The 13,219-nt window shown below is 48.2% G+C and overlaps 1 long non-coding RNA gene across 1 annotated transcript; it reads left to right on the forward strand.

Moving 5' to 3' along the window:
• The first annotated feature begins 2,001 nt into the window (after positions 1–2,001).
• LOC125622867 (uncharacterized) lies at positions 2,002–10,072 on the forward strand. Its single transcript, XR_012665083.1, has 3 exons — positions 2,002–2,170; positions 3,837–4,371; positions 5,335–10,072. It is a non-coding gene; the product is annotated as an uncharacterized LOC125622867 (long non-coding RNA).
• Positions 10,073–13,219: the final 3,147 nt, after the last annotated feature.

A 13,219-nucleotide genomic window follows, 5' to 3' on the forward strand; every position in this document is an offset into this window, starting at 1 on the left:
TCTGAAATAATCCAGCTTGGCTACTTCTGTAGACCTCTCACCTGAGGAGCGCTGCTCGCTCTGTAGATGTGAATGAATTCAGCCCCGCAACACCCCTGGGATGTTTGACAGGTGGGGGAACTGAGGCACGGAGAAGTATAAGACGTCTGTGGCAGAACTGGGAGTAGTACCCATGTCTGCTGATTCCTACTCCTCTGCGTTCTCCACAAGATAGTGCTACCACCACTGCACTGGGCGGAAATGCTTGTTTGGCGGACGCCCGTAAGAATCGCTTTAGTCCCTGTGCTAGAGAAGGCTCCTGGTAGCACACGCTGCAGTTAAGGTTGCAAAACTGTTCCTATTAAAACCTCTTCCTGCCTTCAGACGCTCTCGGTGTTCCAAAATGGTCCCTTCCATGGGGTAGGGGAGAAGGTCCCCTCGCCTCTGGGCTTTGTGGGGGCCTGGGGAAGCAGAGGATCAGGAGACTGGTCTTCTCCGCAGGTGGAGAGGAGTGACGTTGCCCTGTTGGTGCAGCGGAGCTGGCTGGCCGAGGAGGGCTGGTGGAGAAGGGATGTGATGGGAGACTGATTCGGGAGGGAATCTTGAATGGGCTCACAATCTGGCTCTCCCTCGCTCCTGAGTTCAGGTGGTAGAAACTCGTGTGTCTGAGTCCATGAGGGGCCAGTTCAGAGGAGGGAATGGTGCAGATAGGGAGTTTGGCCCCATTTTGGAGAGTGGGGTCTGCGTCAGGATGTAAAGGTCTGCGTGTCCGTGTCTGTGTCTGAGTGTCGGTGTTGCTCTGCACAGACATGTTGGCCATGTAGAACAAAGTCATTAAGAGCAGTGCTGTGTACGCAGCGCTTTTCATCGGCAGGTCTCAAAGCATTTTACAACGGAGGCCAGGATCATTATCCCCATTTTACAAGTGTGGAAACTGAAGCACAGAGTGGGGATCTGACTTGCCTAAAGTCACACAGCTGGCCAGTGGCAGAGCCGGGAGTTGAACCCTGGTCTCCTGAGTCCCAGGCTAGTGCTCTAGCCACTAGGCAATGCTGCTAAGCATTGCTGTCCTTAAGGGCAGAGGAGGTACTGGACATTGGACAAGGCACAAAAGGAGCAGTCCTTGCCCCTAAGTGCTTACAGCCTGGCAGCTCTGTCTGAGCAGATGCCTGCTCTGTGGCCACAGCCTGGACCAACCCCACTCTCCTTTTGCCTCTTCTAGAGGCTAGTGGCTACTGTCACAACTCAGTGGGAACCATTCCTGCTTTTCGGTAACATGCTTCATTGCTAATGCACCACACAGCATGTGTTTAGTCTTGTCGCCCAGCCAAGTTTGGGTTGGGATTTGGCCCTTGGCATTTGATGCCCCCTCATGCCATGCAAACGCTTCCCCGTTCCGTTGCCCCTACTGCCTGCCGGGCCCCAGGCTCAGCTGTGATCTCGCACATTTGTTCCCGTTGCTTCGTTGTCTCTGCCCATGCCAGGTGACCACGGGCCATTTGGAATAAGTTTTTAGCAAGGGGGCTGGGCCTGTATCTGGGCATTGAGAGGTGGGGCTGGGGGATCATTCTGGCAATACAGAATGCAGAGAACCAGGGAGCTTTGTCCTTTCAGGGGGAAATGCTTTTAAAAAGCAAACTGTGCCAAAGTAGGGTGCCAGGGTTGGCCGAGGGGTGGGCTCTTCCCCCACAGCAGTGCTCAGCTGGGGCTATGGGAGGCTCATTGAAGTGCAGCTGCTGTTCTGGAGCCCCCTGCTGGATCATGCTCTACTCTGCTGGGAGTGGGGGTGGGAAGTGGAACAACCAGCCCCCAAAAGATCCTCAGACAAATTGAGAAAAGTAGGCCCCAGGAGGCGCTGTAGATAGCCCCTCTCTGAACCAGCTGAGCACCTGGTGCCCAGGAAAGACTATTTCTCTCATGAGAGTTTCCACTTGGGGGGGAAGTTTGTTCCCATGAGGAATTAACAGGAACAGTCTGCTCCCCCCAAGCAGCCAATCAGGAACCAGTCCTGCTCCTGCTGGCAGTTACCCAGAGGTTCGGCTTTAAGGCTCCCAGGCTGTGCCGTGATAGCGGGCACGTAACTGTAGCGGGCAGAGTTTCTCCTTACTGAATCAGTTCGCTCACTCCCATTTCATCCATGGACTCCAGCCTGCGGCCTGCAGGACTTCCCAGCAAATCACCAGCACCCATGGTGAGCAGGGCACCTGCCAAAAGAAATTAAGTGGGTGTGGTGTGGGGAGGGGGGGCGCCAATGGGAGGGACAAAGCTCTGATCACAGCAGCTTGCAGAGGGCAGGGTGACTAGAGGGGTCCTGCTCCTATGTACCCTACCTTTATCTCTCAGCTGTCCCTGAGCAATGTGTCTTCCACAGCAATCTGTGGAATTTCCCCTCCCCTCCAGCCATCTAGCTCAGTGTTTCTAACAAGCTCAGCCATCAGCCTTGCTCATTGAAAACTGCACTGGGCAAACCCTAGAGAATATGCTCTAGGGAAGAGTCGTTTTATGGCATTAGGGGGCCAGACGCCCCCCTACCTCCTTCCTAGCCCTGGCTTCCACAGCAGAACTCTGTGAACACATTTAAGCCACGGCGAATTTATCTGGCCATCCAAAAGATGGTTTAGTTATTTCTCCACTTCTGCAGAGTAACACAGTAGGTTTAGCCAATAGCCGAGTTCAAGCTTGCTATAAATAGTTCCCTAGCTTGTCCGGGGAGTTATCCATTTATAACCATTCTCTTCCTCGTCGACAGCCTTTTTCACATTTGTCAGCAGCAGAAGGGCTGTGCGGGCCATCCCTGCAGAGTTTCATTTCCAAGCCCCCTGAGCACCTGATGAAGCATAACTGACGTTCCCAGTCCGGAAGGGAGGCCTCCTGCCACAGTCTGTCTGTATTTACAGTTTGTGTCTGTAACTTAATATTCTGCTTGCAGCCTGTCCAGATACCAAAGTTTCAAGTGCTTCTCACGTCCTTGGATGTACACGCTGTACTTGTTACATTCTACATGGCTGCATGTACAGCACCGTGCGCGGAAAAATCTGTCCCGCAGCAATGTGGGAGGGGTCTAAGGGTTTTTTTTAAAATAAGGTTTGTAAAATTTGAGCTGCTTCAAACTCTCAGAGCATTTCCCAAACAGGAATTAACCCTCACGATTCCCTTTCAGGATAGACCTAGGACCTATAGGTGTTTCTTCCTCTCCCTCCTCCGCAGCCACAATAATACAGCACATTTTTAAAATGATGAAATGCAGCCACTTCTGGGGGAGAACACAGCAGCTCTTCAATGGTGCACAGTAAAACTACTCAAGAGTTTAGAGCAGGAAGTGAAGAATAATGCTGTACCTATTTGAAGGGGGAGTTTAGATAGGCTGCATGTAATTACAGCCATATGGGATTTGGCCCGGACAGTGCCTAAACTTGTCAGCTTTTAAATGACTTGCTATGAATTAATCACTGGGCTGTATTCACTGAAAATGTGCCCATCACTGTGGGCTCTGGATACTTACAAAGAATAAGACTCTGAAAAAGAACTGTCTTTTTCTTTCTATTTTTTTGTAAATAAATATCAGGTTGCTCTCCCGTGGGCACTGTAAGCCACTGGAAAAAATGAGCCCCCCCCCCCCCCCCAAAAAAAAAGCCTCATCCAACATTATCAATTTACAATTTTATCTTTTGTGAATGATTTGGAGTTCTCACCATGAAAGTATTAAAGAATTTCCTTGGCCTTCTCACTCAGATTTTTATCAGATGTGCTGATGACACTTCTTCCACAAAAGATGTGAATTCACCCAGGGATTTCAGTCGTGTGGTGGTGGTCTTACTGTAGGCTTTGTGTGTTCACGTGGCTAATCTGCTTTGCAGGGTTTCTTTCCTGGTTCCTGCCTCTGGATCAATAGTTCCTACCTTCTCATGTGTGCAAAGGGCTTTCCCCCACCAGTCTCCATCATAATCCTCTGTCTGTGACCCATTCTGCGCAGTGACGTATTATTTCGGCACAGAGGATTAAGATCCTCTTCTCCTTGACAAGCAGGAAGGCTTCTGTGAACCAAAAAATGATTGCCTCTAATTAGACACGCTTCAACAGAGAAACAATTGGCCGGAGCACGGGAAGGCTGAAGGGACTAATGTTAGAATGGGGTCTTTTCAAGTTGGATGAGCATAAAAGTTGATCCTTTTCCCACAGGGGATGTGGCAGTGAAGAAAAGAACTGGAAAGAAACCACACTGTGCTCCAGTAACACTAGCTGCTTGGTGGGACCTGCTGTCTCTCCAAGCCAGTGAGCTCCATGTCCAGGCAGGAATGTTTGTGCCCAAGCCACCCGCTCTTGGGAAAGCCTCCTGCTGCACCCCGAGGCGCAAAGGGCAGAGTTAAGAAGGAAGCCACAGCCCCATCTAATGTGAGTTTTCCTTGCTTTGATGGATTTAAATCAGACTTGCCAAGTCACTGGAATGTTGTTTGTGGTTTAAACCTTTTTTATTTTAAAAAGTGTAGCATAAAGAGAGAACTTCCGCAGCTGGTAAAACATCTGTGACGTGTTCTCCCCGAGGGAGAGCGGAAAAGTTAGGATAAAATAGGGCCCAAACAGTGACTGGAGTCCTTTTTTTCTCTGGTTCACATAGTTTAGATAAGTCTCCCAAGCCCCTGATTCCTTCTGGGAGACACGATGGAATGATAAATGGGCCTGATCCGCCTCTTAATTGAAAGCAATATGGCTCTTCAATGGGAGACCGATTAAATGCTAAGATTTCAGACTAACAGCCGTGTGTGTTAGTCTGTATTCGCAGAAAGAAAAGGAGGACTTGTGGCACCTTAGAGACTAACCAATTTATCTGAGCATAAGTGAGCTGTAGCTCACGAAAGCTCATGCTCAAATAAATTGGTTAGTCTCTAAGGTGCCACAAGTCCTCCTTTTCTTTTTGCAATTTATCTGAGCATGAGCTTTCGTGAGCCACAGCTCGCTCCATGGGATGCTAAGAGAAGCTGTTCTAGTTTTGGTTATGTCAGAAATGCTGCAAGAAATGCATTCTTAAGAAACTTACTGAGTCAAATTAGAGATGGGCCTAGAATGGAGCTGCAGATCCAAACCCCCTTGTAGGATGGCTCTGAAGGGGAACACCAGGTATGAACAGGGGTGCTGGGACAATTTGTAAAGTGGGGGTGCAGAGAGCCATTGAACCAAACTGTAAACCCTATCTATGATGGGAACTACTTTAAACAGGGGATGCAGCAGCACCCCTAGTTCCGGCACCTGTGGGTGTGAACCCCCTTCAGGCTATGGGCAAGCTCAGATTCAAGTCTCAATTCTGTGGCTAAGGCCCACCTCTAGTCTGAACCAGAACTTCTATTGCTGTGTGTCTAGGGCCTGCAAACTCATCGCTAAGCTCCAAGTGTGAGTAAAGGGTGACATCCCATTGGGTGGCTGTGCAACACCGCTGTTCGGGGTCCTCTTGCATGTCTGTGTGGCCAGATTGCCGACACCCAAACCCTAGCTGTACAAAATGTATCCTGAAAATGCATTGCCAACTCCACCAGGAGAGCAAATGGAGCCAGAACTTCAATGGGAGCGGGAGCAGACCTGTGGAAGTGGGTATGAAGTCTCTGAAGTAAGTGACAGAATACCTATGCTGCTATCTGTGGTCTGACAACTAATTCAGTCCATACAATGGCTTATATCTTTAGGAGCCCAGGGTGAGTGGATGGGTTAGTTGCCTTTGGGGTGCTAAAGGCCACATCTTCAGTTAGCATCAGACAAGCAGCTTTTGCCAACATCTCAGGATGCCCAAGGAACACTTTACAGTACCCATCTTTGCAAAACGCATCATTGTCTACACAGCATTAGTCTTAAATCAAAACTGAAAGGGAACACAGATGGAAAGTAACTGTACCGCGGATGATCTCTGGGACATGGTTGTAGCTCCAGACTGGAATAGCTGTGGTGCAAGTTGAATATTTAAAAGTACGGTTATCGGGGGAATTGCTGGATGGCGCTGTTGCACATAGTCTCACTCATCTTTTTTCATACCATGCAAGTAGTGAGCAGTCTTTGAAGAAATGCTGCATTGTTGGTTTGAGGGTGGATTTGTCCTTTTGTGGTGGATGGTGTCGATTCTTTGTAGGGAGTTCTAGCAAACAGCAAGAGTTCGCTCTGCTTATTATCTCTCCTAAAAGCAATTCTTGGTGCGGAGGTGCTTCCTGGGGACTGGACACTGGTGGGTTTGAGCTGCAAACCCTGCAAGTGAGGACTGGTGCTGTGCCATTTGTGACCACCTCAGTTCAAAGACTAGTGTCCACACACACACACACACACAACTCTGACATTACATCAATGATTTCTCCTCCAACAGGGAAATGACCTGCAAGGTCCCAAAATCTTCCAACACTGGGTGATAATATTCTATTCTTCATATGAGGACTGGGGGAACTCCCACTTTTCTGAACTTCACTACGTTATTCTTACGATAATCTCCTTTCATGCAGGTCACCAGTTTCCTTTATCTTTACAGTCAGACTGGCAAAGTAAAGAAAAGCACTTGATACAAGATGTTTAAATACCTCTCTTCTCCCTCCCCTCCCTCCTCAAGGTCTCCATTGATGACGTCAATTTTCATTGTCCAACTGAGCTGATAATGCAGAGGAAGGAAAAGGGATGAACTGTAACCTGTAGTTTGTTTGTTTGGAAACTTTAACAATCCACACATGGTTTAAGACCAAAACAGTCTTTTATTGAGAGTGGGGAAGTGAAAATGAACCAATCTATGCAACCCTGCTAGCTCACGCCCATTTACGAATCTGCTCTGAGCACTTTCGATCCAAATGCATTGCTCACGTACGGACTCTGCTCCTGCAAGCTCTCGCACAGAGCATGCAAGGCTGTGGTTGCTGTGGAGGCTATTCCTGGGGGCACAGATAAGATCCAGCCAAAAATGTAGCAGAAATACATAGCGTGATGTTGGTGCTCCTATGTGTAACGGATCACCCTTAATCTCGAATCTCATTGAACCAGCAGGGGAGCATATCCTTCTCTTTTTAATCTTGTGTTCCAATTTTTTTCCCGCCCAAATGTTAGACAGCCAGATTTGTCTGGGGGTTGATTCCCTCTTGCCCTGCCCCTACATCCTTTTTGCTTCCTACTTAAATTCAGCTGAACTCTGATGAATAGAGCATGTTTTTTATTTTAATGGCCAGGTTATAAATCCCTTGGGAAAAGATGAAGTTGTCCATTAACTGCTAACAGGCCACTACCTAAAGCAGTCTTACGGGGCCTTGTTTTTGTGCTGCTCTGTTCATATGGTTGGCTTTGATACCTACCTAGCTTTTAAGGGTTGCCCTGGTGTGTTCCTGTTTGGGATAACCTGTCAACTGCTAGGTTATTGGTGAAACAACTTCTGACCATGTTTTCAATTCAGCAACAAATTCATTTTCTGCCCCTTGTAAAAAATGTGATGAGTGTGAAGCATTGTTGGAACATGACAGCAATAGATTACAATGAGATTAGAGCAAATCCCTGCTGAACATCCCTGAAGGCAGCGGCTGCTACCATGTTAGTTAATCTTGTGGCCTTTATAGGGAGAAACCTTATTGGCCTGGCTGTTGAGCCTTCATCTACTTTGTGGAGCCAATGGGGTTATGAGGCTGCATGACCAGCTGCTTCTTTAGGCCCATGAATACGGATTTAGGACCGGAATTGCCAAAAGTTGTTCATGATTTTTGGGTGCTCAACTTTGAGATGCCTTTTAAAGGGGCTTGGCTGTTTCAGAGGGTGAGTGCTCGGCACTTATGGAATATCAGGCCCCTTTAAGGTGTCCTAAGTTGGCCAGACAGTTACTTGGCTAATGCCTCTGCTGTTTGTAAACACTGTCCTCCATCCTCTTCCCTGTGAGATTATGCAGCCTCGCCGACTGCAGTATTTGTGAACACGTCCAGAAATGAGCATGAGCGCTCTCTCAGGTAGGGGAGCACCCAGGCTCATTGGGAACTGGGGGAGCTGATCTCTTGTGAGGAGCTCTTCCAAGATCCAAAGCCTGTCTTCCTGTGCAGCGAAAGCTTCTTGTGGCAAGGTTGGAAAGAGGAGGCGCCATGCATGGCAGTGGAAGGCTGTCGTGGAGCCGAGCAGAAGACTGCAGTGCCAGCTCCCATGTTTGCTTTGAGTTGATTGTCTGTAGGGCTTGCTCATTGTCTGAACCAACAGACGCACATTCCGAAGGGAAAAGCGGAAACCCCTCGAGTCAGACAAATAACAAAGGCCCACGTGCTCCTGTACGGCGCTGAAGTGGAGGGGAACACATCCAATAATGGCCAAACTCCATGACTCCTTGAGAGCTAGGGATCTTCTCTCCATCCCCCCACATCACCAGTCAGGAGGGCTACCGTGGGTTTTGTCACCGTGTAGGTGACAGGAACTGGAGCTCCTATCTGTCATCAAGGAAAATGGTAGTTTCTCCATCTCTGGAAGGCTTCAGATCAAGCCTGGATGCCTTTCTGGAAGAGATGCTTTAGACACATCCAATTGTTGGGCTCCGTACTGGAGTATGTGGTCGGTGTTATGCAGGTCCGTCTAGATGATGTAACGTTCCCTTCTGGCCTTAAACTCTATGAATCTCTCTAGGTATCTCTGTAGCCCAATCACAATGAGACTCCAAGCCCACAAATATCAGGCAGCTGCACAGAGGACCCGTGCTGTGAGCTTCCATGTAGCCCATCATCCTCTGCCATGGAAACCTGTCAGGTCCATAGCTATGAACCAGCTGCACCTTGTGCCCCCACAGATGGGAATCCTAGAGCACACTGTCCCAGCTGGACGAGCCTCCAGGGATTTGTAGGTGGTGTAAGTGCCGTGTATTGTTAGCTTCTAGCACTTGGCATCCCAGCACAATAAACCAAAGGGACAAAGTCCTTAAAAAGTGTAACAAGTTTACCTCCCTTTTGTTGTGTATTAAATAGAACAAATTCTCCCATTCAGAACAAAAAGGCACATTCCCATGGTAAATATCTGGTGTGGGTAGGGTGCTGCGCAGTTGGCCTCTGTGGGACAGAGGAGCATTACTAGCAGGCCATGAAATGGGGCTTGAAGTGAGGGGAACTGTCCCATGACAGCCCTGCACACAAGAGAAGCCGGGATCCGATTTAGCACGAGAAGGGGGACATGCATGCCATCGTGCCTACTGATACATGCTAGGTGGAAGCTAGGCATGGTCCAGGCCCCAGCTGGCTAGCACGTAGACAGTATGTGCTAGCCAGGGGTTCTAGCTGTTCCTCTGAGCCCACCCCATGTGCTCTCTGCCCTGCCCTGAGTCATCCTGCCCTGCTCTGTCCCTAGCTCATTGAACCCTCATAGAGGTTGAAACCATATGCTTCCTCCTCACTCCTCCATGCTCCTACCCAGGGCAGGATATTATGCCAGCTATTTACTAGGGGCATCTGTCATTGCCCAGAGTTTCTAACCCATCCAGGGCTGGCTGCCTTCTCCTAGCAGGCATAATGGCTGTTACACCTGAGTAAATAAAGAGCAAAGAGAGGAACGTGCTGATCAAGAGATTTGCCGGAGACGCCATGAGCAGATTTATGCGTTCGGAACATAGGGTCTTTTATGTTTGGGTTGCAGGTAACCAGCCTGTTAAGAGAAACAAACACAAATATCCTCTAAAGTTTAGCAGAAAACCAAGGGTTTATTCTGCAGGCAACACTGAGGGCTTGTTGTCTGGCTGAGAGACCCACTAAAAAGTTATCCAGCTTCTTAGACAATATAATTAACCCTGGGACTGAGCCCCTACAGATACAGTAACTATGTGTGCAGCATACATAAAATGTCTGACAACTGGTGGTGTGTGTGGTATATTGAAAACAGTGTTAATTAAAATTGTGATCTATCACTTTAAATTCTCAGAGGTTTTCCTGGTCCTGCTCGCAGTTATGGGGCTCTGTAGGGAAGTGTCACATGCCAGTACTATCTGTGTCACTTTGCAGCCAGCTAGGCTAGAGTGAGGTGGAGTGAGTTGTGCCTCTCTGTTAGGGAGCAGCCTGCTTTGTGTGTCTCTGTTTTGGGGATTCTTGTATCTTATCATTCTACATTCTAAGAAATAAAGTACTGTTACACTGCAGCCTTCCAGTTGTTGTTTAACTTAACAATATAGGGTCTCTTGAGTTTTTTTTTGCAGAGGCACTGTGTGACATGAGTGCTTCTTAAAATCAGGCCCATGATGGGATTAAGACTGTCCCCTTTTTGTATTAAAGCAGAAACTTGACCTAAAAGAACTCAGTCAAGGAACCTTTTGCATTTTCTCTGGGATAGGAGACTGGAGATCTCTCTTCCCCCTGAGGTGACTTGCAGACTGGCCTTCTTTAGGAAACAGGTTTAAAATTTTGGGCCTCACTTGACTAGCATGGACAGTAACCCCATTCATTTCCCCTTAAAAATGTACACCTGTGCGGATCAACCCAGTCCCGTGTGTGTGTGGGGAGGGGGGCGCTGTAGCAGGAGCTCAGGTATGTTTGGTAGCAGGGGTGTAGAAGCATGTTCTGGCCAGGGAGCCCAGCATCTCTCCTCCCTGACGCTCTGGGCAGGCACAGATGAGAAACTGGAGCAGGGAAGTCAGGGGATCTTAGGAGCATTTCTCTGCTGGGGTTTTGGCATGTGTATACAAGGTGGCTGGAAATTTTGCCTGAAATTTGGCTTCTACACAAATACATACGGTAAATGAACCTAGCTCCTCCATCCACGGAATGTTTCTCTACCGGGGTCCAAGCTCAGAGAGCCAGTGAGCTTCTCCTGGACAGGCTTCCCTGACTAGAAGGACCACAAAAGTGGATGCACTTGCATGTAGGGGGCTTTCATCAAGGCAGAGATGCTTGAACAATTTGCATAGTGGGGGTGCTGAGAGCCATTGAACCAAACTGTAAACCATGTCTATGATAGAAACCACTTCTAGCCAGAGGGGTGTGGCAGCACCCCCTGCACCCCTAGTTCCAGCCCTTCGGTGCTGCGGGCAAGTGTGCCAATGTCACGTCTGCTCCTCTGCTTCCTCCCCCCATGCCTGGTCCTGGGGCTGGGGGAGCTCTGCTACACAACACTGGTGTAGGAGCCAGACAGACCACAAATCAGCACAGCAATTAGAAGTACCCAGCAGCAGCTGGGTTTTGGCCAGCCCTGAGAATTGGGGTGCTCTCCCTGGCACTTATTCTCCCTCAGCCAGCATGTGTTCCACGAAGTACACAGATTGATGCGTGAACCATCAGGTCAAGGGAAATCCAATCCTCCCCTTAGGAATAGATGCATTTACCAAACTGCTCTGGGTAACTGACTCACAAGAAGGGAAGACTGTTTTGAATTTGAAAGGTAATAAACAACAAATGAGTGAAAAAACCCCTGCCCCATTGTTTATCATTTCTCTTGCTTTGCTGCTTTAGAATTTTCCAGCCTCCCCTTTTTTTTTTTCTTCTTCCCCTGCTAGGTGGGCCCCAGACAATCCACAGAACGCTCGCCCCAGTCTTGATGCCGAACTGGAGCATTGAAAATGTGATTGCAGCGCAGGGGGGTGGGGGGGACCTCTCTTATTTTGATAAAACCTTTGGCTTTCTGATATGAAACAAAAGGCAAACAGCTGTGATATTACAGTGCTAAACAGGTTGAAATGTTGGCCACCCCAAGCCAAATATGTCTTTTAATGTTAACCACTGTGTTCCCACCAATTTCCAGTCATCTTTGAAATAAGAGCCCAGAGATCTTAATGGGCACCGGCTGTGCAGTGGGGAAATATGATGACTGCGTTACCCACAATGCTTCTGTGAAAGACAAACTACATATTTCTGCCTGCAAGGCCTTTTGGCATCAAAAGGGAGTTATGCAGCAAACCCAAGTCAAGGGGAACTTAAAAAGCATATTCAAAGGGTTATTATGACTGAAGCCGTATAGCTGGCTCAAGATGCTGCTTTGCTAATTATTTCAATTGGTTTAGGATTCCACAGAACACAAACCTTGAAAGTAGTATTTGTTTTGTGTGCTCAGCAATGCCAAGAGGCTCTTCCATCTCCCATAGTTTGGTGGAGGAAAGATTCTGGCTCAGGAATATGAGAACGAGGGGGGAATTTATAATGTTTAGATCCAGATCCAAACTGCCCCTAAGTCCAGAGAGGTTTAGAAGCGGGTTTTTGGCTCAATCAGGTATTGAGAAAGGGGGCCATCTGCAAAGTCCAGATCTGGATTAATATCAGGATCTAAAATATGCAAGTGTTTGGATCCAGGATTTTGGTTTGGGGGCCAATCATCTATTTTTTTTTAAGCTTACTTCTAGATTAATGCCGTAATTCTCGCTGATGAAAACTAACCATAAAGCACAAAAGCGGCTCCATCCATCCATCCCAGCTGATCTGACATACTGCTGGAGAGGAGTGATCCTGAAGGACTTCATTAATGGCATGAGGCAATGTGGTGGGTACTCCATGTAAGTGGCTTGTTAAGTAATAACGCTTCTGGAGCACCCCTTTATCGCAAAATATCTTACAAAAATTTCCGTGGTTCAAACCTCTCAAAACCCCAGTGAGGGAAGAAAACCCACTGAACAGATTAGCAACCGCAGGCCAGATGTACACTAGAAAAGCTTTGGAGATGCAGCTTTTGCCACGATAGCTGTTATCCGTTTGAGAAGCAAAATAAGCTATACCGGCAAGAGTGTCTAACCGCATCTACGTTAGGGCTTTTGCTGATACACAAATGTCACAAAAAATCACATCCCAAACCAACAGTGCTACCCCAGCAGGAGTTCCTAGTATAGGCCTGACCTTAGTCACAGAGAGCTCAAGTGAATTCTGTGAGGTCATAGAAGCCAGCTCTACACTACAGACCTCTGCTGGAGTAGCTATGTGCATCTGGCAGTGAAAAGACCTCATTGCTGACTGACATAGCTGTGCTGGCCAAAGCCCCTAACTGTGTAGACACAGTTATACTGACAAGACTCGTGCACTTCTGCCGGTAGAGCTTGTTTACCTTTTGGGGCAGGAGAAAGCCGCACTAGCAAAAGCAAGGCTTTATTGGTATATGCTGCATCAGCAGTACTCTGCTGGTACCGTCCGTTGGTAAAGCCATACTGGCCAAGTGTAGACATGGCTATAGCCTGTCAGTGGCAGATCTGGGAATAGAACCCAGGAGACCTGGCTCTCCATTCCCTGTTCTCCCACTAATTGGCCCTTGGAGGCCAGTGTTGTTCTCCTGACCAGAAATGAATACATTGTACCATACAGCAAGAAAGTGG

The sequence above is a fragment of the Caretta caretta genome, chromosome 15 (genome assembly GCF_965140235.1).
Source record: "Caretta caretta isolate rCarCar2 chromosome 15, rCarCar1.hap1, whole genome shotgun sequence".
Classification (NCBI taxonomy): domain Eukaryota; kingdom Metazoa; phylum Chordata; order Testudines; family Cheloniidae; genus Caretta; species Caretta caretta.